Raw genomic sequence first — 26,639 nt, 5'->3', positions numbered from 1 at the left:
TTTCCTTATTGCATTTCTGGCTCAGACCAAGCCCACACAGAGAAACGCAGAGCCCTAGAAAAGTCACGACTATCGTTTTTGTATGCTGCTGTCCCAGGGAAAGTAAAACCACTTGGTTTCACTGGAAAGAAAATCATTTCAGATTAAAGACCTGGTAAAGGCAAAGTCCTATATGCCACTGAGTTTGTCATGACTATTTTTAGGTAGCTATCAAATGACAGATGTACGACATACCCCAAACTCCTTATCTGAGGGTTGATAATAAAAGCATTCACTAGAAAGGGTGCCAAAATCCTGCTGCGGTGTTACTGTATGAAAAGGCACCTTATTTCTCCCAATCGCAAAGGGGTATTTTGATTTCTTTGCATCTAGGGCTTTTTCCCACAGAAACTCTAAATCCTTGGAGACATTTCCATCCCAAACATAGAGATGATACCATAATGGAGTTCTTGTGAGCTTGCCGAGAACTAATGCTGATGGCTTTCGAACTGAATACATTAATCTGTTGATTACTCAGTGACTCAGCTCTCAGCAAGGCAACGTATCTTGTCTCAGCTAAAAACCTATGCCCAGGAAAACAGAAACAAATCATTCTCCGTGTCGGATAAATTGTGTGGCAGACAGCTTTAAAATGTAAATTTTTTTTTTTTTTTAATGCCTTAAGTCCTAATTCGAGGAAGGAAACTCAGTACTGCTTTAGTGCCAGGCCTGGCAAAGTATGGGGTATGGAGAGGGAGAGCTGTTATCAGGACTGTCACGAATGAGAGATGGAGTACTGGGCTGCACAAAATGTCACGTCCGTTCATATTCCTGTGGAAAAGATGCCAAATGTTCCTAGGATCATACGATAACTCAGGCTGGAAGGGAGCTCAGGAGGTGTCTAGCCCAACCTTCTGCTCAAGCAAGGTCAGCTCTGAGGTCAAACTAGGTTGCTCAGGGCTTTAGCCAGTCGGGTCCGAAATCCTCCAAGGATGGAGACTGCACAGCCTCTTTGGGCAACCTGGTTCACTGCTTTGCTGTCCTCGTGATGAAAAGGTTTCTCCTTATGTCTAGTGTGGACCACTCTTGTTTCAATTTATGCTTTATGGCAGTAGGGGTCCTGAGTTATGCCTTGCAAAGTAAAAAGCAAGTTAGATTAAGTCCTCCCCAACCTAGTTTCCCCTAAGCTATGTAGTCTGGAGGAATTACTCCTGTTTTACAGTGGTGTCATGCTGATTGTGTACAGACAAGCCTGCCACAAACCACTATAAACCAAACAACAGTCTGGGAGGGCTGACTCAGAGTATCTTCTCCCTTCTTAGATGGGAGTAATATTCCTTCATCCAGCAGTAAACAAAGGAGAAAGAAACCAAGTCTCTCAGGCTGTGCTCTTCCACTTGCTCCCTTTTCTTAGTCAACCTCCACAGAAAGTTGCTGTGTTAGTATGAAATACTATTTATTTTAATCTTTCAAAGAAGCACATGGCTTCTGCTACCCTGCTTTTGTTATTAATGCACAGCTGCTATAAAGAGAGGCCATTAAACAGGCAATTTGTTCAGTATTATGCTGCATGGTTCATCCCTTTTCAAGCAAAGCTTTTCCATTTTAAAAGTCATTCCTCAGCCAAGGGTTTCCAATGCAAATCTTTCAGTGGGGAATTTTCCCCTACTCATCACTTAAGCCCCCAAGAGAAGAGAGCTCAGCAAGGGGAGCCAGGGCTGTGGCTGCTTGAGCCTGATTCAGCAGCAGGGAAGGAGGGGGCACAGGCCCAGGACAGGTTTTCCCCAGGCACTGCTTGGCTATTACAGCTTTCCCCCCTCCCGACCTCATGGGAGATGGATCTGCCCCTGTCTCCCTTCCAAATGGCACCCTGACAATGTTTGGAGCAAAAAAACCCCTCTCTCCTACTTAATAAATGTGAATGAGATGGTTTGTACTTTTGTTATTGAGGTAAAATAGCCAAATCCTCTCTCACTGTTCTCATTTTTCTCCTGCCCATAATTATATCTCCAGTATTAAGTCTAACAGAAGCAAAAGAGTGGGGGGAGAGTCCAGACTAAACCCCTTCGATTTTGTCAGTCAAAGTGAGATCAATGTAGGACATACGAGCAAAAAGACAAATCAAAAAAAGCAGATGTTCCAGGTCTCACTGACCCTTTCTTCTGATAAGGACCTGTCCTCAGGTTAAGAACAAAACAGTCTGTGTGTAGGATTTCACTTTTACATATACTCCTTTATCAGGGGAGCAGGTTTTCTTGCAGCTGTGCCTGGCTCACGAAGGGTGCATGGCCTGTGGGCAGCACCTAGCTCTTTGTTTCATATCCTTCATCGAAGGGAGGCAGGAGTACATCCTGCCAGGTCCTGGCACGTTATCACCACGCACAGCTTGGAAGGTCAGACTGAAACTCTGGAAAAGCCGTGGAAGTGCAAAGTTACAAATCCTTTACATGTTGCAAGAGGGCAGGTGAAAAAGAAGCAGTCAGTGAGGAGACAGGAGCCGGCTGCGGGGGGAGCAGAGTCCGTGGGTGCTCCTCATCTCCAGGGCCATCACTGCCCCGGGTCGGGATCCCCAATTAGCCAAGAGCAAGGGGTTATAACGAAGGAAGAGGGGCAGAGGCTTGGTCTTGCCTGGCTACTCCAGACTCTCTGGCTGGCCCATAGGGCACTCACTACTCAATCCTTACCCTTATAATCAGATTAACGGACAGGAAAGAGTCAGGCCGTAACATGTAGGCGCTGGATTAAATGGTTCTCTAAAGTGCAAACGTATTAATAACGCAAGCTCCTCGCTGTACCCAGGTGGAGCAAATGGGAAATGGAGATTTAAAGCCAGGAATCTAGAAGTCAGTACAAGTGTTTGGTTCTGATCAAGCAGGAAGGGCAGGGAAGTGATGGATTCTCATCTCCGTCTGAAGAGCCAGTTCTGAAGTCTGGCTTCAGAAATACTAAAGAGAAGAATCTTGAAGTCTCTTCCTTGGCAGGTCAGTGCTGACCTCAGAAGTTGCTTGGAAATGCAGCACCTAAAGTCCCACTTGGGCAAAATGCCAGAGCTGCAGCCAGGCTGGGGGACCTGGGGGTGTCCGCAGCTTGGAGTGGTCCTGGGCTGCATCGAGCCTGCCCAGGCAAGCTGCCCTGCACAGGCTGGTGTGAAAACAGCTGCAGAGCATGTTCATATTAGCATAAACCAGAAAGAAGCAGGCTGAAATTGTTCAGAGAATCCAAATATCAGTCGCGTGGCTCAGATACAAGTGTGTGAGGTGGCAGGGTCACAGGTCCTGCGCTTGGGGTCTGGAGGTGGCAGGCGGTGACTTTCAAATGGAACTTTTTTCCCAGTGGGAGTCTGGAAATGTCTCTGCTTTAACTGTGAATGGGAAAACTAAAAAGCGGCTAAAGTGTTAAAAAATTCCAGTAGAGAATTTTTTTCTTTCAGGTTTTATAGTAAAATGTGTCTGTGGTGACCTTATGCTGTATACAGTGTGTGACTCCTGAACTGTGAGCTAAACAAATATGTACCCGGCCATTTAAAAATACTGGCTAGTAATATTAAAAAACCATCTTTTTAGTGTAATTGAACAGCCCACCCGAGGCAGCTGTTGAAGGGGACCACGTGCACTGGAGCTGTGTCTCACCTGCTTCCGAGCAGCGGGGTGCATGCAGAAACCCAGCCCCTCCAGCCAGGTCCCCTCTGCACGTGCCAAAGGCAGGGGCAGGGTGGAAGGCAGGAGCAGGACGGGGGATGCAGCCGCGGTCACCTGCTGCCTTCCAGTCGCTGGAAGGGAGCAGCGTGTGGGAGGAGCTCTCTTTCATAAGACCTGCTCCAGTGTAACTACTTGTCAGCTCAAGATATTTGTGGATTTTCCTTCATTTCAGGCAGGTATCTGTTCAGACCAGCTGGCTCCTACTGCATGTCCCTAACTGAAGCTCTCTGAGAAATGCAAAAAAGCTGATAATAACTTTGGGGGAGGGCAGGTGAGGTTAATCAGGCACCACCGTGCTGGTAGGAAGCTTCCGCTTGATGGCTGGTAGCAATGGGGTGATCTGGGGGATGGATGCAGGATTCCTGGGTTTCTGACACTGCAGTGATGATATGGCCAACCCTTGCTGGTCTGCAGTTGTAAGCAGTGGAAACTTCACCACAGTGAAGCGTAACTTAGGGCAGCTTTGTAGAGGAGCAGGCTGGAGCGGGAGAAAAGGAAAGATGGACTGAGGGGGGCATTAGCCACCCCATTTTTGCCTGGTGTTAGCATTTGGATGTCCAGCTGCAGCTGAAGTCTGCTTGCTTGCTGCATGCAATAGCCACAGCACTTATATAACAATTCCTGCTGTACTGTGTCTGCTGGGTTCATCACTGTAAGAGCACCGGACAAATATTTCAGCCTGCCATTCACTAAGATGTAAAGATCTGTCACTCTTCCATTAAGACCAAAGCCATCTTTCCTGGGCACCTCCCTCTTCATCCCTCCACGAGGTGCATTTCAGTTACCATCATTCATGTTTTTGAGCAGTGGCAACAAGTTAAAGGCAGGGCATTTCTCAAGAGGTGGGAAACATAAAACAGTAAGGAAAGCACTTGTTATTTTCACAGCCTGCCTTGTTGCCGAGGAGATGGTTGGCTCATTCAAGGGAGGCTTGTTGTTGCTGTCCGAGATGGGCAAGATACTGGGAATCATTGCTGCAGAGTGAGGGTGTGGGAGGACGAGGGAGACAGCAAAGACCAAGGGAAAGCCCAGAGTAAGGTCTTCCCACATGGTGATGGTGCATGACCCACAAGCCCTGCTGCGCCAATCCTGGAGTCTCTCTAACCAAAAGCTGCACATCCCACTGATGTATTTTCCTCTTTTAGAAATCCCTTGAGCCTCTGAAAATGCAAAATCTTTCTCTAATAAATGATCACCATAAAGTAACAGCAGAGCGTGAAGACAGTTTATGATAGCACCAACTAAAGGAGCCTGAAACAGTCCCATGCCTTTGCTCTACCTCTTAGGGAGAGTAAACTCACTCACCATCAGGATAGATCCCAGCCAAGCCGGCTGAGACCCGCGGCCAGACCCGGCAGACCTTGCTTTGCTGCAGCAGCAACAGCACAGCTTGGCTCTGCGCTCCTGCAAAGCTGAAGTCACGGTCATCAAGTCAATAACATATGATGATCTTCATGTAGCAAAAAAGATCACCCCAGAACCGGTGTCTGGTTTGCTGTAGTCAAGCTTCTAATAAAGATAGCGTTTAGAAGGGAGACAAAATAAGTTTGTGTCATGGCTATAAACACATCATGGCTTGCGCTCGCAGACAGAATTTGGCCTAGAAGAGCCATCCAATTAAATAAGCAGGCTGTAGGGCTGGAGGTTGCTGAGTCTTCATGTAGAGTTTCACTTAGGCTAAGTTCATCAATCTGTCCTCCTTTCCAACCTGGATGATTACAGTAGAAAACTGGTGATTCATTTAGGGCTAAAATGTGATTTTAGCTCTGGCACCGCATGGGTTACAACTATTTATAGGGCAGCAGTAGTGGTGGTGAACACCGGTCAGAATCCCAGTCTTCTGCAAACGTGTCACAGTGCTTGTGACCAGAAAGAAATCCCGAGTTTGTGAAGGAGGGAGATGACACCGGCTCTGAGGAAAAAGGGAGGGACAGGGACCCAGATAGAAATAGCCTGGAAAATGTCATAGCAGTGGAAACAGCTGGGTGCTCTAGGCAAGTGACTGAATTGCATGGACACCGCTGCACCCAGAGACAGTATCAGCTAACCTTTCTTCCAGCTGAAAATTATCAATCACTGACAGAGCTCTAAAAGTCCAAACTTTCCCAGGGTGGCCCGATGTCCCCAGTTTTAGTTAAAATTCCTAAAGAGTGAAAAAAGGCCATGTGAAATGGAGCTGAAAGCAGGCAGGGGAGAGTGGGCGGCAGTCGCGTAGCAAGTTGGAAACGTGTGTCGTGTGGAAGGCTGCTCTCTGGAAGGTGCCACCTTGCTGAGCGGTTGATGTGCCAGCGTGATGTTTTTCACATTGGTCCTGCTTCAGGATGCTATCTGTGGTGTTGGCATGGCAACGCTTTAATCCTCACTCAGAAGTAAACACTGGGTCTGCTTTTTGGGTTAGCCCGGATGCCGTGGGCTGGTGGTGAATGGGCAGAGTCAGGGGACGGGGTGGGATAGAAGTTCACCTGATCTTCCAGTCCCTCTGCGCAGCTAGAAACCTGTTCCTGAGAAAGACATCATTTCTAGGGGGGAAAAAAATCCTTTTGATGCAATTCAGCATCATTTCTAAGTGAGCCAGATGAGAACAAGTGATGCAATCACACCTTAAAATGCCATTCAGATCTATTTCTTTGGTGAAATCTTGGCATCAACCAGGCACTGTAGGATGGTGGTCCATGCCACCTTCCCAATGCTGAGATTAGCTTTATAGCTAACTGTCCTATACAACCACTGACCAGAACAGATGCCATCAATTAAAATTAGCCTTTTACAAAAAAACAGTGGGGAAAGAGATGTCTCAGGGGATCATTGATAAGAGAGAGACTACAGTCATCTCACTCCAACTCCAAGCTCCAAGACTGAATCTGATCACATCCTTCACCACCTAAAGAGGGCTTTAAAGAAAATGGTGCCTGAGTCTTCCCAGAGAGACACAGTGAGAGGACAAGGCAGCGGTCACTGGTGCCAGGAAAGGGAATTCCAGCTGGAGACAGGCTCAGGCTTGTAGCACTTTCCCTCTTCTCTCCATGCCATTAGGAGAAATCAGGACACCCCACTTTTGAAGGGCCACTCAGCCTCTTGGGCATTAGAAGTGTGGAGGGATAAGAGAGGTCTGAGGACATTTGTGTATGGGAGGATCAGTGAAAATAAGAAATACCCAAAAGTTGATTTTAAAATTATGAGTATTGACTTCCTCTTCAGCTGGCCACCAGGAGAAAAGATTGTCAGATGAATTCTCCTAGCATTGTTTGCTCCCTGCCTGGTGGAATGCACAACCTCTTCAGGTGCAAATCCATCTTTAGAGCTGGGGTTTGGGGTTTTTTTGGTTTTTTTGTTTTTTGTTTTTTGTTTTTTTTCTGGTGCCTCTGCTTTCAGATACCATTTCAGGCTTGATTTCTGAGTAATGAACAATACTAGTCCTCCAAAGGATCCTTGAAAAGGATCCCCACCTCCCCAAAAACTGTCCAACATCCCTGGTCACCTGTGAAAATGCAGACTCCGTGCTGTAGGGAGGTTAGTCTTCCTTGCCTCTTGCTTGCAAGCTCTCTCTTTTCACTGAGAGGGATGTATTTTTCCCCCACGAGCTTTATGTGTTTGATACTGATTTTTTGGGTGATACAGGCTGTATTTTTCATCTGAAAAGAAGGAAAAAAAACCCCAACCCTGTTCCTTTGGAAGAAGGACTGCCTGCCTTCCCCTGTGAGATTTGTTATTCAAATGCAGCTGCAGTTAGGGCTGCCAGGGAGGTGGTGTGAGAGGGAAGCACTTGGCACTCAGGGGAGAGCGAAGCAGCCTCAGGACTGTGACATTAGCAGTGAGTTAATGTGAGGTGGGGCGCTGCTTTCCATTCCCACAAGATACCGGAGGAAGACGGCTTCTCTGGGAGCCCCTGCAAAGCTCCAGGGCGGGGCAGCACAAAAGACGAGGTGTTCAAAAATATTCGGTGTAAGAGCACAGCTGGAGCAGAGCCCTGAGAAGGTGAAAACCTCCTTGCTGCCCGCAAAGGGGGTTCCTGGGAGCTCCTGGGTCAGGGTGGAGGGCAGATCAGGCGAGGGCCGGCTCCACACCACCACCCGCTCCTTCCCGGAGGAGGGCACAGCCTGACCAAGGCGTATTTCAGCCCATCCGACGGGCTCAGCGCAGCCGCTCCCCGCAGAGCAGACGGCAGTGGCCTTGCCCTGGGTAGCATCTGGTGTCAGTGAACACAGTCAGATACTGTTTGTCCTTCTCTAGAGCCTTTCTGTCCATAAAGGGATTGAAGGGCCTGTAAGCCAGGACAAAAAATACATCTAGTTATTTGATGTACTGCGCAACTGAGGCACTAAAGTTAAACACACACCATGGCAGAGGCTCCAAAGATGCTTATGCGTGTTTCTGACTGTATGGGTGATCGGGCACTTGCTAAAATCCTTCCAGAAAGGCACCACCATGTTTGAGACTGAAGTTCAGGTTGCTTCTGGCCACAGCCTGATGCAGTCCGGGTGCTGCCTTCAGGTACGACTGCAAGTGAACTCTCCCAGCAGCAGTTGCAGATGACTACAAACTACTCAGCACATTTCAAATACATGTCAGTTATTAAGTGGATTTATTTCCATCTCTTCTGGGAAGTGTTGGGAAGCACTGCTGAGTCATGTTGCTTACTCACCAATTTTAGGAGTGCCATTTAAAATATTTGTTTTCCAAATGCCTTCTGTGATGTTCCTATTATTTGAATGTCTCCAGATGTAAAACAAAAACATTTATATAGGGTATCCCTGGTCTTAAACAGATCTCTGGTGTGTAACTCACAAAAAGGCATAAAACAAATGTCTTGGGAAGGGACCTCTCCCTTGTCTCTGTCATCTGATGTTTATTCAGGGATCGTGGTGAGGGATAGTGCAGTCTTTGCTCTGAAACAGCAAGAGCACAGGCAGGCTGGGCTTGGGACAGCTTGGGAGGGAGGGGGAGAGCCAGGGCAACTGCCTCGCTGTGCCTGGGCGTGTGGGAGAGGAGGCATGGGGGAACATGGTCCTTGCTTATACCACCTGCTAATAAACTCAGGACACAATATTCTCCTGCAGTCATCCGCCCTGGCCAGAGACCCCAAAACAATTCAGCCCCCCGAGGGGCACAACATCAGGTGTCCTCGCAAGAGCACCAGGTCCAAGGGCACGGCCGAACCCGGCCGCTCGGCCGCCTCAGGGTCTGTGCAAGGGGTTTAGTTGTTAGCTCTGGCAGGGAGGCGTGCGGAGGCCTCGCTGACAGCTCAGTCCCTTCGCACGCTGAAATTAGCCCGGGCAGGGGAACAGACCGGAACGGCGGAGCCATTTCATGGCCTGTGGCTGTGAAGTCCCATCCTTCCAAAAGGGGAGTTTTGCTGAGCTGGTGAGGCAAGGCGACAGAGGTTCCCAGCTCATCCACTGCCCTTGAGGAAATTAAAATGTGCCAACGTTGTGCCCAAGCCCCACACCACTCTGCTCCTCCTAAGGGCAGACGTGTCCCTCCAAAGTAAGCGGCTGCTCCTAGTAGCCCGGCTGTCTTCCCCCAAGCAGAGGCACAGCAGGATGGCAGTACCGCAAACGTGTCCTTTGTACTGCATCCATCACAGGGATGGCAGAAGATCTGCCACACGTGAAGACTTTATTACCCGAATACAGGTTTTATTGAGGCTATTAATCAGCATTGTGTACCTTGGTAATAACTGATTAAAGATACCGTGTGGGAACTCATTTAACAGCTACGATTACTGCTTTGACATCAGCCTCACCTACTGAGTGGGACGTGAGGATGTCTAGCCGTGCAGCAGGGACCAGCCTCACCCAGGGCAGCAAGAGCCCAAAGGTGTCATTCACCCAGGTCAGGACTGCCGCCGCGGGAGGCCAGGCAGGAGTTCCCAGCATGTCATTTAAAGGAAGAAGAGAATCAAGCTCCAGATGAAGATTAGAAACAGCAAAGCCTCAAGAGCTGCTGTAAACCAGTATCATTTTGCACTGTGGCAATGTTTAGCCTCGTGGTCAAAGACAGAGAGAGAAAATGTGCAGGAAGAAAGCACAGGACATACAGATCAGCCTGTGTCTGGTTTAGGGTTTTTGATAGATAGTCGCTGGGGGCCCCAGGACGCCTCATCCTTCCCCAGCAAAGACCCACAGCCGTGGCACGTCTCCCCGGAATCGCTCCAGGCAGCACAGCGCATCCCTCCCAAGTGTCAAAACCCACTCAGGAGCCAAAGAAAATCTCACCCACAGGCTTTGAACAAATTTCCTCCTTTCTGCTGTGCTCTTAGTTTTCCAGGGCTGTAGGAGTTTCTGGTTTGCAGCATATTATATCTGTGTTGATGGCATGACTGTTGCTAGATACTTTTCCCTTGATAAGAAATAATTCCCCTAGGTTGGCTATTTATAATTAAGTCTTCATTGGTTTAAGACTAGATTAACTCCATTGATTAAAGGGAAATTACTCTTGATTTACACCAAGAGCATGGGAGTGGAAAATCAAGTGACACATAGCAACAGTCCCGCAGTAATATGTTGGAGTTAGCTGTATGGTTGCCATCCACTTGTGGACCCATCTTTCTGCATTTTGAAACTATCCCATAGCAGACGTTTGCTCCATTATGGGACGGGGTTTTATTAATCTGGTCTTACCTGCTGGCTCTACATTACAGATGTTCAGTCAAGTATCTAGGCTGTTGGGTCATGTGTTGAATACAACCAGTTTCTTTTTAGTTAGGCTGACAGCAAAACAGGAGCAAGACTGTCCCCCAGAGAAATTGCCTACAATTTGAAGAGGTTTTACAAGTAGGGGTGGGAGGGGAACGTATTGCACAGAAGAAACGAGCATCCATTAACGAGGGAAGATGCAAACAGACTTACAGCTCCAAAATAGCTCTTCACAGGTTTGGGAAGCAAAAAAGGTGCCATCCTGTTCCTCCTCCTCACCAAGCCCTCCTCGGGAAGGGCACAGGGGGACGCAGGCGTGCTCGGTCCCCTGGGACCACAGCTCAACCCAGCTCCCACCCGTGCCTCCGTCCATGCGATCAAAGCCCAGCAACAGGAGGCAGCAGCAGAGAAGTAGAGAGCGTTTTCTGAGGCCAGGAGAATGTTTGGCTTGCCAATTTTACTGAGTTTTCATTTAAAATTATGAGTGCTGGTAGGTGATATTCCATGCAACAGATGAAAATTTTTCTGAGAAGAAAGAGATCCCAGTAGTCACCATCCGGTGAGTCTGAGTTAGTTCTGTAAAGTTATGAATTAGTTTCTTCCAAGTGAGATCCAGGTCTCACCTCCGTTCCTCCCTTCTACATGTCATCACATTTGTGTACTTTTTTTTCTTTTATGCAGGGCAGGTTTGGCAACACAGCCTATCTGGAGGCGCAGTTTGACATTTCTGTGGATGCCAAGGCCAGGGGAACTTTAGGCTAGTTTTTCCTCACCACCTCACTAGCACCTTAGCCAAAGGTCTCGAAGCCATTTTTCTTCCGGCTTTTATTCTCTTTAATTACCGTTATTGGTACTATAAGCCTCAGAAAGCTTTTCTCTTGCCAAGTTCCACTGCCGTATTTATGAGGCATGCAAAGGTTTCTAACCGGTGATATTTGTGCTGTCCTTGTTTGAGTCCCTTAGTTTTAAACAGGCTTTTGTTTTACTACAGCTCCCCTCAATGCGCATTGCAGGCAACCCCTCCCCAGGCACACAGCTTTCTGCTAGCAAGTTCAAGTTCTGCTGCTTTTAGCCACTGTGGTGTGCATGCGTCTTCCCATGCTCCGTTCCACTGGTGGGATCCTTCACCCGGGGGAAGGCATGGGGTGAAATCTACTGTCTGCGGTTGGGGTGCGCCTGCCGCTACTGCGGGCTTCTTTATTTAATTTACTCCAGAGGCAAAAGACCTACCAAGGCTGAAAAGACCATATTCGGCATTACAGTGGATCGTGAGCCAAGTTCAGGCTGGTCTTGTGATGAGTGAGTAGGCAAAAATCCTTATTTCCACAACTTTCTCTCCAAGAACAAAACCTCAGGGAAGGCTGTAGGACAGTTTGTAGCAGCACACAAGGCTCTGCAGGGCTGAGCCTTTGGCTCAGCTGCTCTTTATGTCTTTGCAGACCAAGTGACAAGCATCCTCTATTTCTTGTTGGTGATCCAAGCAAAAAATGTACATGCACAAAATAATCCCAGCCCTAAAGCCCTAAATGGTGTCCCAGGAGGAGGAAGCCTATCGCCCAGCATGAGGGCTCTGAGCAGTTTCAGCATCAAGGCTCTCAGGCCGTGAGGTTTCAGAAACCAAGAGGAGCTGGACCCAGACTACACTTCTGCTTATTTCACAGGCATGGGCTGTACCCACAGACATTTTACTGTACTGAATCAGCTTAAAAGCCACCTCTTGGGCTGACACCCCTTTTCTGGTTCCCTTCTTCCCATTCCTGAAGGAGCTGTAGGGTGCAAAGCCCAGCCCTGCTCAGGCAGTCGCCGCACTCGATGTCCCCCAGTAGCCACTGCATGTGGACGTCTCTGCTGGTCCTTCTCTGGGCACCGCTGCAGGATAAGGCCACGGAGCGAGCCATGCCCAGCACATTTCAAACCAGAAAGCAGGATCAACTGATACATTTATTTGGAAAAAGAAGAAAGATGAGGACATTTCTGCTAATAGTAATCCACACGGGCAGCAGCTCTGAGCTGCCTTTCTACCACTAATCATATGTCCCCTAAAATCCTGGGCAGGCAAGACCCCAGTTCTGGGGTCATGCTGCTTGTCAACATGCATTTTCAGCTTTATTTCTCTGGGCTGATCCAAGAGCACAGAGGATGGAGGGGAGCAGATGGGCTATTACGTCATGTCCCTTTCTCCTTTGCCATCAACTTTGCAAAGAAAGAGTGGGCAGCAAATAAACACCGAGGGCTGGTGGGGAGGGGAAGCCATTCGCTCCACACCATCGTGATCTGACTTGCGTTGAAATCCTCCAAGAGATTGCCAGGAATTAGTTCCAGTGCTAGTGAGTCTTCAGTGACCCTTTGGGAAGAGAACTGAGCTGAGGAGCCAAGTCCACCACAAAGCACCAGCTTTCTGCAAATTAAATTCCAGCTGTAAACAGATGTTCTCCCCAGCATCCCTGACAAACCCTATTGTACGCATCGGGCAGCACCAGCACACCGTGCGGTTATAAGCTCTTTTCTGAAAGAAGCTGTAGGGTATTGCCTTGGATCAGGAAGAATTAGTTCAGCAAGTTCCTTGAGCCAGAAATATCAGATTCCCCTTCATACTGATTATACATTCCTGGTTCGGACCAGGAGTTACTGATCAGATTGCTACACTCAGCACTGCAAAGAAGGTTTAATAGTGCCAGGACAGCTTCCAGTGAACCATTTGTCCCTATCCCACCCACCAGCACTGAACTGGGTTCTTCTCTTGGCTATTCTAGCAGAGGGGTGATTGTCCACAGCTTAAAGAGTGGGGTCTCCTCAGGTGGGCAGGGGCAATGCTGACATCTGCTCTATTTTTTCCTCACTGAAGCAGACAGCTCCCCTGCTTTGAGGCAGGACCTGGGGGGAAATACCAGTGCTTCCTTCCAAGGCAAATGGCAGGATTCGAGTGAGCTTCACTCAAGCACCCTCTGCAAATGGCAGCCCAAGTCTGGGCACACCGCAGGCACACACCAACTTAATTTCTGTTTCCTCTCAGTTGGCCTGGAAGGGGAGGCTGATAATGAAAAGTGCCCATTAATGCTTGTGGTAAAGGTGTTAGCTCTGAAACGTAAAATTCTTCCAAAGCCACAGAGACCCAGCCCTTGGCCTCTGTTGTGGGTTACCATAATACTGGGTTTGAACCAGACATCAGGACGCTGTGTGAAACAATTAGCTGAACTGCCAGCACTTTGGTGCACACGCACGAAATTACAACTATAAACCCAGGGTATCTGAAGCAGTGCTTAGCACCTAAATCTGGTTGCACGTATGCTAGGAGCGGTCAGAAATAAAGTGCTGATATGCAGAAGGCAAGGAGATCCAATTTCACGTGGAGGACCACCAGCAAAGCTGCTTAGATGGTTGTTTCCAGCTCTTACAGGAAAGAAAGGGGCAGCAGGTTCTAGCTGAATGCTAAACAGAGTAGCAAGTAGCAGAGTGATAAAAGTAGCATCCCCATAACTGTAAAAGGTTCTTCTAAAGGTCAGGTCTGCATGTACTCTCCTAGCTCTGTGAACAGCTATTCCTTTCATCCCCAAGTTGAGCTTTTGACCAGGACAGGCTGAAATAAACGGGGCTAAAGCTGTCCCATCCGTTATTGCTGGGAATGGCTTGTCTCCAAGAGCAGGCTCTGCCTCTGCAGATACGACACACAGCGTGGCAGGGAGCAACCCAAGAGGGCAGATGGCTCACGTGGACCATCCTCAGCACCAAGCCTTCATCCCCGGGCTTCAAAATGCCGCAGTGCCCCTCTGCGGAGAGGGAGCGATGCCCTGAGCACACACCTCCTGGGCGACCTCCCTGCAAAGCATGGGCAGAAGCCAGGGGTGTTCTGTTCAGTATACACTGCCCAAGGCTATTTATCTGGAGCTAGGCTTCCTTTTCCACCTCCTAGGGTGAGATGTCAGCAAAGAAACCCTGGCAATCCTGCCTCGTCGTTTTCTCGCTCTCACCAAGTCAAAACAGAAGGGCCCCACAGCCCTGATGGCACAGACAGACAGACTGACAGAGCCGCTCTGCACAGGGGGGGCAGGTGGGGCTCTGATGGTTTTGCCAGCCGAGTTCCTGGGGGTAACACAACCCTGCTCATCCCATGTTTTTACTGATGTCCTTCTGTTGGCAACAAGGCGCTTTAATTGGCGAGTAAGAAACAAAGTTAAAATCAAAGCAGTTTATTAAATGCCAAACCAAGTCAGTGTGTCTCGCAGAAATGCCCCCAGGGCACCGAGACAGGAGCGCCGCGACTCTCCGGGCGTTCATTCAGGAGCAGGACTCCTCCAGCAAACAGAGAGCAGTGCCAAAGGAGAAGGAGGCGGTTCCCCCGGCTCTGCACGTTGCCATCATCTCTGAAGGAGCCATCCTGCCTTCTTCACACATCAGTCCAGGGATGCAGGAGCCAGCCAGGCCCTGAGATACCTGTCTCAGCAAAGCCTTTCCTATGTCCATGTGTAGGTGGAGGAAGGCAGATACATTTGCAGGCTATGCCAAACCTCAGCAGCCTACACAGTGAGGTCCTGCTGCTACCACAATCTCCAAACTTTAAAAATGTTGTCAACAACCCGTTAGTCTATGCCCAGAAGAAAACATAAACTGAAAGACTTAATTCTTGTTTGTGGAACTAGAGAAACTAATCTTTGCTGTCCTGGGAAACAGCCATCCAGGGTTTGAGGCAGGAAGACCTTACAGTGCTCTGGTTTCTGGTTAGAGAGTCAATCCTATAATACTCTTCTGCATCACCAGGTTTCAAGAAGCAACTTTTTGTTGGGCTATCCAGCTGTCCTATTTATAACCGGCTTATATATTATAAAAGTGTATAATTCACAGTGCTTTCTAATTAGATGTTGTAACTACAATCCTATTTTACGCCACTCTAATTTGCTCCATCACAGTATTTTAAAGTTTTGTATTAACTATATCATGCAGGGAGAACTCGTCAAGAGTTTGAAGCCAGCAATTATGTGCTGCTTTGATTTGTACATAAAGCTGATGTGAGTTCACATGGCAACATCCCATCATGACGTCTGAAAACCTAGGATTAAAAGACACTGTTAAAGCTTTGTCCAAAGTCAGGGGTCACTTAGTCCAAAGCATGGCAGCTCAGAGCAAGCTTGCCAGGCTAGAAAAGATTTTGCAATCCCAGTCACTTCTGACCTTTCCAAAAGGACTGAATTTTCAAGAGTCCATATTTGGTAGATCTCCAGAGCAATCTGCATCTAGGTTTGTGGCTGACATTCAAATCTCTAAAATTGGAAATGGGCCTTCACCACTTGAACTTGAAGATTATTCATTATAGAGGGAAAGATCTTGGGAGTGACTGGACTAGTGTGGTTAAGCAAATGTGTGGATTAGCAAAGGGCAGGATTAGACACTACCCGTTAGCACACTGGCATGTGCGACAGCAGAAGAGGTGTGGGCTGATTCTGTATGTTATTATAAGTGAGTATGCGCATACAACTGCTCACCTTGCTTGTGCAGATCAGATAGCCACTTCGACTAATTAAGAGACTCCTTTGTAGGTGTGAACAGCAAAGATTTGTTAAATGCACTAGCAAAGTTAGCCATGGAATGTTTTCCCATGCATGTTTTAACCTTGGACCTCTGGTATGCTCTTTGCAAGTGTTTATTAGGAAAAAAAAAAAAAAAGAAAAAACCAAACACGTATCCCTGGTGTTCATAGAGTGAAGAAACACAGTAAGACTGTAGAGTCCCTGTAATACTTTCAGGGAGCTGTTCACAGCTATCTGTTTAGCCTAAGAGCTTCAATTTGGGAAAAGCAACAGTTTCTAAAAGTGCTCAATATCTGCCTTTGCCTCCACCTCTGTCTTAAAGACTGAAGCCCCTGAGGTCCTGCAGATGTGTGTTAACAGAGCAGAACTGGTCTTGCCAAGCTCCTAGATTAAAGACAGTAGCCACCCTGGGTTAGCGCCTTCCTTAGCTGAGCTCTTGGAAGGAAATAGGGAGAAGTTGCCAGGGGATGGTCTCTCCCTCTCCCCACTCTTCCCCCAGCCCTCCCTGCTCCAGCCACGCCAGGCACAAGCATCCTCACGCAGAGGGCACATCCTCAGCCCGTCCACATCCAGCTCCGTTGAAGTCAATCTGGCCCCAAGGCTTGTTTTGCTATTTTACAACAGAACAAATAGAGCAACATTTCATAACGTCCTAATGAGGCACACTGAAGAATGCCCAAGAGACAGAGACAATATCAGTGTTCCTTGGCACAGAGAGAAAATCAAAGGCATTTGTTTGTTATCTGAACTGTCGATCTCTGTTCCTTTCAGTGGTGGGCAGACATTTTTATAGTGTAGGTTCCTGGAAATACTCAGATGTCACTGTTAGTGCGTTCTAAGAGCATTATTTATTTTCAGATGTACCTATAAAAACTTAGACTGAAGAAAGGAAATATTTAAAACCATTATGGGTTTATTAAGCTTTAAGTAGCACTTTGCACTCTGTATGGCCCCAAAAGCCCTAACACATGTGGACCCATTCTTCTTCCACTTGGATGGGAATTACATCATTGACTTGAGAAAGCCCTAGTAAGAGAGGATTTAGCCCACTAAATTGCCCAGGGTGGAGCCCAGCAGCACCCCAGCAAGGATCAAATGGAAAAGACACCAGCTACATCTGGCCAGGGCATTAAGAGAATGCGGTCTGTCCTGTAAGAGTGAGCATTTGAGAGAAACCGGTCTTGATCTCTGCTTAGTATGTCAGAATTAAAACCAGTGCCATGAAGAGGCATGGCTACAGTCGTGCACATCCCACTGCATTACAGTGCAACACAGCTCAGGAGCATGGGATCTGCCAGTGTCCCAGTATCAGCCCCTTCCCGGGGGCCAGCAGGGTCCAAGTCCGACAGCCGAGGCCAGCTCTCCATCGCTGTAACCACCCTCTTGCCAGCAGAGAAGGCAGTGGTACCTCTGCGTCGTGACAGCTGCTAAAGTCTCACCTACGATCCTGATGGTGCCTTTAGAGAACATGCTGTTCATTTTGTCAAGCTGCTTTTTTTAAAGTTTCGACACTTGTTAAACACCTTCCACTTCTCTAGCCTCAGTAACCTGAAGACATATCCTGAAGGCAAAAATATCAATATCAAAATACCTTTGGAGAGTCTGGCTCAGGCTCATGCTGGGACAGGGACTAGGGCTAGAACTGGATGTATTTGCTAGGAGGAGCTGACAGCAGGTGACCTCGGATGAATCACTTCAGGTTTGGGCTCGGAAGGCTCTTGAGACCTGCCCTGCAAGAAAGCGGCAGAGACAGAGTGGGCTCCGTCTCCTTGCCCACACCGGCGAAGGGGTGTTTGCCAGCCCGGTGTAGCTGCAGTTACAGGTGGTAATGGGAGAGTTTGCTGCTGTGCAAATCTCAGAGGAAATGTGCTGCAGGGTGTGCACATCTAGGTAGGCTGATCAGAGGAAAGAGTCAAAGCCCAGGGAAGGTGAGCTGGGCTGACCTGTTCTTCAGAACAGCTAAAAATGTCCTCTTTAGACCTCGGAACAGTAAAGGCTGCTGTATTATTAAGAAGCCAGGCAATTAGAATCCCATTAAAGGAAGTACATACCCTGCAAAAAGCATTTCCAAAGGAAGCAATGCTGTTCTGCTATGGTTGACCCTGACAGAGATTTCTCCATTCTCAGTTGGATCTGGGAAGCAAGTATGTTAATAAACTCACTGCCAAGCAATTTAATGTTATTCTCTACACTCTACTCACTCTGGAAGCCCAGTTGAGCATAAGAGAACAAGGATTTTTTGCTTATTTAATAACATTTTTTCTGAATGTCACTATTTAAAAAACCCAGCAGATGTAATAGCCCCTCACCCCCCCCACACCAAAGCCAAAATTATCTCAACTAGGTCAGATATGTTCATTGTGGTTTCTCCAGTTAAAAAGCTATCATCCATCAGGATTGTAATCATCCACCCATCAGGACCGTATCAGCCACCCAGCTTGTAAAAACGAACACTCTTATGTTATTTTTGAGGACACACAGGCTGTTCCACAAGATCAGCTCGTGCCCACTATTACAGAATGCCTCTGCAAGAGATTGAAAAAAGGAGGAGAGTGGTTAAAAAAAGCAATTCAGACATTAACAATGTCATGGCAACAGCAAATTAGAGCCTCAAAAGCAGAGCTCAGCTCAGTTAAGGTTTAGGGAGTCACTGCACTGCAGGACTGAATGAAATATTCAGCACATAAAAGAGATCCCTAAATGTTTTTGCATTTGTGATAATGACGCCAAGCCAACTGCTATTTATGTATATTTGTGCTTAACTATGGATTTTTTTTTTTTTTTCCCTGCAAAATATTTTAAAATAGTATACTTGTCAGGTAAACATGGGTCTATTTGGATTCTTGGGGAACTTTGGCATTTGCAAGCGTAATCATAAACATCAACTTCTGCTCATGCGGAAAGCTACTGTTGTAGCAAAAATTGATAGACAGAGAAATTGAGCATTTTGGGACAAGTTGCCCAGCAAGAGATTTTGTATGTTGAGATGATGTAACATCAGATGACAACCTCACCCGTAACCAATAGACAATAAAGCCCCTTTGCTATTTCTTTCCCCTCACTGCCCTATAGCTTCTCTTCTAGGTTTCTCAGGCTTTTTCTTCCCAGTGAGGTCAATCACGTCAAGCTGTCCAAGCATCCAGTGACCATTCCCACCTCCCATAAGCTTTGCTTGCCTGATCTTTACTTCAAGCTTCATTCTAGTGCCAAGTCTCTTGACTCTATTAGCTATCCATGGCTGATACCAGGAATGGGATGGGATCAGGGGGGAAAAAAAAACAAAACAAAACAAAACTGCATTGCGAAAAATATCCTCTAGTTTTAATTTGGGCTTATTCCAGGCTGGCAGGGAGAGAAAAACTCCAGCAGAGTATGTTCCGTACACTAAAGAAGACTCAGATGTGAGAGAGTACTCAATTTTTATTTGTCTTGTGTTTGTATCCTCCTTTCCTCCTTTCTGCCTTTTGTCCTCCACACCTCTCAAATTTTACCTTTTCCCTTAGCCTTTGCTGTACTAGCTTGGGAACTTGAAACAGCTTGGGGCTTTCTGTCCATGGAAGTGGTCTCTCACAGAGCACTCCATGCTGGTGGTCTACAGGGTCACTGTTAACTTTTTCAAACTCATCTGCCTGATACTGGATGGGAAAGTGTCTGAGAATCTGAGGCTGTTGGGGTATTTGCCCATTCGGTTGCCACATCCTGAGGTTCTCCTGCCTTTGAAGATGCCGGGTGTCTTTTAGCTAAATCTCTACTTCCCACTACTTTAAACTCTTTCAAGTCATTTCTCACAATGCTGGAATCTTCTGGTTTTGAACTTGGCCTTAAAGTGAAGTTTTGTATAGTGCTTACACATGCACCCCCTGAGTCATAGAGGTCAGGTCAGTTTGGAGCTGTGAACTTTCCCAGTATGTTTCAGACCAAGTTCTGCCTCCCAGTGACTCAGTACGAGCAAGTCTTGAAGCCTCGCACCATTGATGCACAGGCATTAGAGAAAGAGCAACCTAGAAGACTGTAAAAGTTACAAGCTTTTATGGTTTGCCAGCTAGGAACTCCTGATACCTGGATCCAAACCCATTATCCTCTGTACCGCTGGAGGGACTGGGAAGGACTTAGGTTTTGAGTCAGTCAGTATCAGAGCTGCCCCTAAGTGAGGGTGGAAGCTTTTAGTAGTTTGTGCTATTAAGCTTAAGTGAGATAAAGAGGGCTTTCAGAGTGTAATAACACCTTAAGTTAAGGCACAGTAGAGTTCAAAGCCTGCTGTTTCTTGCATACTCCCTGTAGCACTTACCACTGGCACTCTTGGGCAAGATCACAGGGTTGTCTGATGGAGATTTTTTGGCTGGATCTGGCCAGTGGGTTGCTGAACAGCCATAGGGTGGCAAGACATCTTCACATTTCCAGAAGGTGAGCAGAGAAATTGCACATACACAGAGCAAGATCTGAATAGTATAAGTAAGAGGAAAAACTAGCTGCAAAAAGAAATAAAAGGTGTTCAGAAATCAAAGTTGATGGGATTCCCAAGGGTACAGCCTCCAGTTTACAGTACAGTTTGCCACTTTCCTCTTCTTTAGGAACTTTAAAAAAAGCAATACCAGGGATTAGATTTCACACTTCTTGGATTTCCCTCTCCTCCCCGTCTGAGCTCCCGACTGCTCTCAGTTACAGGAACCCTGAAACCAGAAGTACCTCCTACATTGCTGCAACACCCAAGCGGTTGAGCCAGAGCCCAGAAAAGCCTTTATTGTGAAGGTGATGGAGCTTATTTCTCTCCCCAAAAAAGCATCCTAGGCTTAGTTTCTGAGTCTCAAAGCCATGAGCCAGGTCCCACTCTGCTTTGGGAGAGAACACAAAGCTGCGTCCAGACCAACAGCTGACTGGGGAAGAGCAGTCAGGTTGCAAGAAGAATTGACTGGGGCCAGATAGCCTTACAAAATGGGCATTTTTTCCTCTTCAGATTTCGAGAGGTGAGTATTTTGGAGGATCTAATGCATGCAGCTAGAGTCTAAACGGGTTAGACAAGAAGGATGGTAGTGAAGACATCAGCAGTATCCCTCCAACTTTCAACTTGGTTGCCTACCAACAGCTCCGTCTTAAAGAGTAACTCTGCTGTCAGGAGCTTCAGAGTCCCTCTGTACTCTGCTGATCTCCTAATATTGCTTGTCAGAAGCCCCTTAAATCAGAGTACAGATTTTCTAACAGAACTTCTAATTGTTACATTTGAACACGACGTGTTCTTTTGAGCACACGGAGCCCTTGAGTTATCTGAGACACCAAGAGAGGGGTGCCCCCTGAGCTCTCCAACAGCCTGCACTCCTCAACACCCCAGAGCAAAGGCCTTCCTGGTGCACCAGTCTCCATTTATCTGGCTCTGCTAACCGTCATTAGCAGATGAGTAGGACTGGCTGTGTAATCACCTGATGAAGAGCTCCCTGATAAGGCTGGGCCCAAAATATTTGACCGAGCATCTTTAGGCTGAGACTGGCTGTAGCAATTACCGGTTGTGGGCACACGGGCTGCTGCGCAGTCCACCTGACTGCGATGTGCACTTACCCACAGACTTGATTCCTAAATCACACACCTCTCTGTCCAACTTGCTTGTGCTGGTACAGGAAACATCTGCTGTTTTTGTTAACACATGTTTATCTGCCTTTCCCATTGCTATACCTTCCATCAAACCCGCAGGGTTCTGGAAAGTGGGTTTGGTGCTTTCTTTTTGTGTGAGGTGTGTATTTGCATGAGGCACGGGCAGACTTTGTTCCCGGGTCTGTGTGCCCTGTGGAGATGCACCCAGTAGTGCTCCCTTGTGTATGTGCTAACTGGTAACTTAGGGGTTTATCAGGCTCCCCAGGAATGTATGAGGAATGAATGCAACTTAGGCCATCACAGCGGTATGTTCCCCTGACATTTTCTTGGAAAAGCATGGTTGCTGTGTGAACTGCATGGGGGAAAAGCTGGCTCTGGGTACAGATACATCCCTGGTGCTGCCCGGGGTGCGATGTTACACATATCACTCTGGAAAGTAATGTGCTGTTGGGAGCACCCTTTCCCTCCACCACTTCATCATCGCCTCCAAACCGCCTACATCTCCGTAGCTTTCACCTACTTTTCAAAACTTCTTCTCAGGCTAGATTTCCATCAGCGCTTTCAAGAAGAAGGGGCTGCCAACCTTGCTGTCACCCTGTGTATGTCTCAGCTACACAACCATCCCTTCCCTCCCACCACACCTGGTGGGACCCAAGCAGTCCAAGAGCTCTCCTGGCCCTACAGGTTGGCTCTCGCCCTTTGAGGATGCTGTGGACTGTTAAACCACCATAGAGCCCCTTCACTTTGCCCATCTCACACTTGGAGATGTAGATGGAGAAAGCATGAGGAAAGGGGAACATATTTTGTTTCCAGTGACATGCTAGGTAGCATCACCGATGTGATGCTGAAGGATGAAGCTGGGGATTGCTTCCTGTCCCCACAGCAAAACCACGTGGGTGCTACGCTTGGTTCTTTACCATCAGGGCAGGAATGCCTGAGACACTTGTTGCTACTTAAATGCATGCTATCAGCAAAAGCTGCCCGATGGGTCACTTCGCACAGAATTTCTGGCCATTTTAGCAGAAGGAGCTGTTAATAAGTAATTATCTACAGATTTATGGGTCTGCAGGTGAATGCATCCACAATTCTGTAACCCGTTAACCTTGATGTAGTGGCTGTGTGTAGGGTGGAAATGACCACCAAGGCCAGCAGTGGCAAGTGGCACTTGCAGCTGGAGGTAGCTGGTCTCTTGGTCTTCTGCCACTGTTCAAGGATAAACTTTCCTTCGTCTTGCTGTCTGACACGAATACGCTCTGAATGATGGGCAGGAAGCTGATATTTTTGGACATTTTAATCATCAAAACAAATCAGAGGCATTTTTTTTCTTGCACGTCCAAGTGAATTAATTTAAAAGCAACTCCCCTTCCCCTAAATGGAAGGAGCTGAGCTAATGCCAGCACGCTCATTCTATCCAATTTTATTTATTTCCCTGGAAGTAATTTTCTATCTAAAAATGCAGCTTTCTCAAAATCCCACAATTTTCAGGGAAAGTGTTTTTTCTGGAATATTTGACAGTGAAAAGCTGAACAGAACAGCCTGAATATCTTAATTTTTTGCTACATAGCAATAGCAACGCTTAGCTGATAAGTGGAAGTGAGAGGAAAATTAAAATGAAAGGAAAAAATTAAAAGGATATTTTGTCATTGATGTAAACATTTGATACTGCTTAAACGAGAGAACTTAATACTATCTAAACGTGTCAAGGAGAGAACCACCTGCCAAAATCTGTTGGCAGATTTGTTTTGCAAAAACCAATGTAACTTCTTGTCATGGCACAGAGGAGAAACCCCAGCATCCAGCTGGCTCTGACGGACATGGGATTGGCAAAGCCGAATAGACAGCTAGTGTCAAAAAAGAAAAAAAAGAAGCCTGAATTAGCATGAACATCATCTCTCCCTCCGCACCTAAACTGATGAGAGCGATGAGTGATCACCTTCTTTGCAAGTGTTGACTACAGTTCCTTGCCGAGGCTGGTGGCACCTTAGCCCGGCACCCACGTAGGCAGTGTGAAAACAGCCCCTGCTCCCCTCCTCTGCAGGGGCGAGTCCTGGACACAGTATATGGTTGGCGCTGCTTGTTTCTCCCAGGAAAGCAGATCCTTCATCTGGCACCTGAGCCTCTCGGGGAGGGCTGCAGGCATGCTTCCTACCAAGCATCTGTCTCCTCGTCCTGCGGATGGGCACGCTCCAACCCGCATCTCACACACTCCTGTTGCCTTGACTGGCTGGGAGAAAGTATCACACAGATAGAGGAGGAGCGGGCTCATGGTCCCTCATTCTCCTCTCTTGTATTTTATCATGAACAGAAGCGATTTCACCAAAGCCACTGGAGGTGCAAACTATGTGAGAGAAGAAACAGGACCCCTCCATCTATATACATTTCAGGGTTGGAGATGTTCACCTTCAGCTAGAGAGATGGGCAACAAGAGGGGAAGGTGGAGAGTGTCAGTGAAGAGACAAGAAACATACTTGGGAGGAAAGAGAGAATAATTAAACAAGGACTGAAAGCAGGCATTTATTGTACTTCTGGAAACACTTCTGAGATTGAAAGCATCTAAAGTAGGGGAAAAACTGAGTGTTGCTGTCACGGTCCCAGGAGAGAGGGGCACAGTTCTCAGTATGTAAACTTCAGAGAAATGCAGTCATCTGTTATGGCTATGAGGCCTCTATTTTATTTTATTTTTAATTAAAAGGCTGTTTTGAATTTTTCCCACTAGCTGTTTCCTTTCACTCTCTGATCTAGTCAGAAATCAACTTCTAAGAAGGACTGGACCTGGAGAATAACTCAATGGGAAAACACTAATGAAGCTCTGAAATGAAGCTCTGTCGGAGACATGGGACAAATACAGCACACAGGGACTTCAGCGCAGCGGTGACGCACCCGGTGGGGCACGAGGCATCTCTGCAGTGGGCAGGTTATTCTCCACTCTCTGCTTGGGTACTTGGAAGATACCCTGAGTGTGTCTTCCAGGAGGGAAACGCCTGGCATTTCTCTTCTGCACGAAATGCTGTCTGGTCCGTGGGGCCCGCTGGGAGCAGCGTGCCGATGCTGAGACGTCAGTAGCTTTCCACTTCAGCTCCATGAGCACAATTCCTGTGCATAGCTGTCTGAGCATCTTTACTCTCTGAAGATCTGTGTGATTTCAGCCACTTTCTTTGATGATATAAATAATATGGCCTATTCTTAGCTCTACAGCAGTATATTCAAATCTTTATCTAAATTCTGCAGAATTTTCCATTTCAGATGTTTGGGCTTCCAGAGGCAGACTGCTGCTTATCCCATGCATGGCATTATTCCTTTGATACATGATCTGAAAATTCAATTATCAGACCAATTACTGATTTTTCTGAAATTTACAAGGGAAACATTAAAGTTTGATTCAGTGAGAATTCCCACTAGACTGATCAGCAATGATACCAAAATGAAATTGTGCTTTGCCATGTTGCAACACATGAGGAGTACCTGACTGAAAGCCTGTTGCCAAAAATCAAAACTCTGAACACTGAGCAGTGAAAGACATATTTCACTCATCGTAAAAATGAATATGTGCTGCTCCAATGCCAGAGTGTGGCCAGGCCAGGTGGTGTCAAAGGTTCCTTTCCAGTGGCAGCACTGGGAGCGAGCGCTTCACATTAATTATAGATGCAGCTGAACTTTAGTGGAAACAAGATGGGGTCCTAACCTTTGGTGTTACAAGGTGCTGAACAGCATCAAGTGGAGGAACAGAGCAACAGGAAAATAACCCCTTCTTATCTGGAGCTGGATCAACTGCAAAATGATGTGTCGTTGTCGTCCTGTGGAAAGCTAAGAGACCTGGGCTGCTCCAGGCATCAGTCTTAGGTGCCTTGCACCAGAACTAGGACAACAATGTCCATTGTGGGCATCTCCGAAATGCAAAGTGAGGGTTACTGGTTGTGAGGCACATGCACCGACCAGACACTTTTATAAAGGTTTATCCCTTATAGCTAACTGTAGTAGGAACCCAACTCATTATGGGCAGATAAACATCTGCCTAATTATGCCCTCCCAAAGATCAGACTGACATCTTAAAGTACAACACTTGCGCAGGCAGTTGATTTGCTTCTGCAATTTGCAGGTGTAAAAAAAAAGCAAATTCATTTTAAGCATTTGCTCGGGGAACAGATGAATCAGTAAAGAGCAAAGGACAGAGATACAGATATATACAGTTGCATCATCAATTAAATGACTGAAAACAGCTTAGAAACTCAGAGCCCTGTCAGCTGCTGGTTTACAAGCTTAGTAAGAAGGTGCAGTGCCTGTGCAAGGTCTCGCTTTGGACTTTGTGCCCTCTCTGAGCCCTTGCAGTACGCAGAACTAGGTTTCTTAAAAAGGTTGAAGATGAGGATTTGGGTGCTTTGATATTTTGATGTCACAAAACTGTTTAGAGAAAGTAGGGAATTTACTAAAGGGGGTTTGAAATGTTTGAATTTGTTAAGAGACATTAGAATCGGGGAACAGACATCCTTCAGCATCCGTGGAGCTCTTTCCATTTGCACTGTGGCAATCGGTGTCTGGGCACAGGAGCTACCATTCCCCCAATTTTCCCCACACCCACAAGATCGCTCCGTCATCTGGCATGACACCGAGGAGTAAGGAAAAGCACAGAAGTGCCTTTTAACCTTCAGCCTTCATCAAATCAGAATTCCCTGACATGGCGCACTAATGCATAATGCATAAGCACTTAGTGCGCTCCCGCCTCTTCCTCGCGTGGAGGGGTTAATGAGTGAAACAAATTGTGTCGTGGCGGGGCCGGATTCCTTTGGAAAGCTCCTCTCCCCTTTCAGAGCCTCTGGATTCATCTTTCTTAAATAAACACACTTCAGAAATCTTTTGGAGTGTAAATAAGTCAGGGCAGCAGCAAGAAAGCAATTGCCAGTGAATAATTTGTAGAGCTGCTTGCAGCTGGCCCGTCCTCCTGGGGCCAGGCCTGCTGGTTGGCAATGCCCTGTTTATACCTTGATGATCTTGGTGCATAAGCTCCTTCGTTTAAAGAGGTTTCCATGATCCCCACTCATTTTTTTCCTCCACCTCCCTCCCCTTTTTTGAGCTGTAATAGCCAAGATACTGTTGACTGCGAGTACTTCAAACAATAACCTTCTGAATGATTTAGCAACGCAGCTCCTTCAATAACAGGTTCCTCTTGGATGAAATACATTCATATTTATGTAGGACAGAGGTTTTGGAATGCTATTAAATTTACA

At 47.1% G+C, this 26,639-nt stretch overlaps 1 protein-coding gene across 2 annotated transcripts in view; it reads left to right on the top strand.

Annotated features, from left to right (window-relative positions):
• Positions 1-26,639, top strand: part of GNAO1 (G protein subunit alpha o1) — a 143,832-nt gene that overhangs the window by 51,303 nt on the left and 65,890 nt on the right. The window lies entirely within an intron of this gene.

This window comes from Tyto alba, unplaced genomic scaffold (genome assembly GCF_018691265.1).
Source record: "Tyto alba isolate M040663 unplaced genomic scaffold, T.alba_DEE_v4.0 Super-Scaffold_26, whole genome shotgun sequence".
Classification (NCBI taxonomy): Eukaryota; Metazoa; Chordata; class Aves; order Strigiformes; family Tytonidae; genus Tyto; species Tyto alba.
This window is presented reverse-complemented; position numbering and strand designations above follow the sequence as displayed.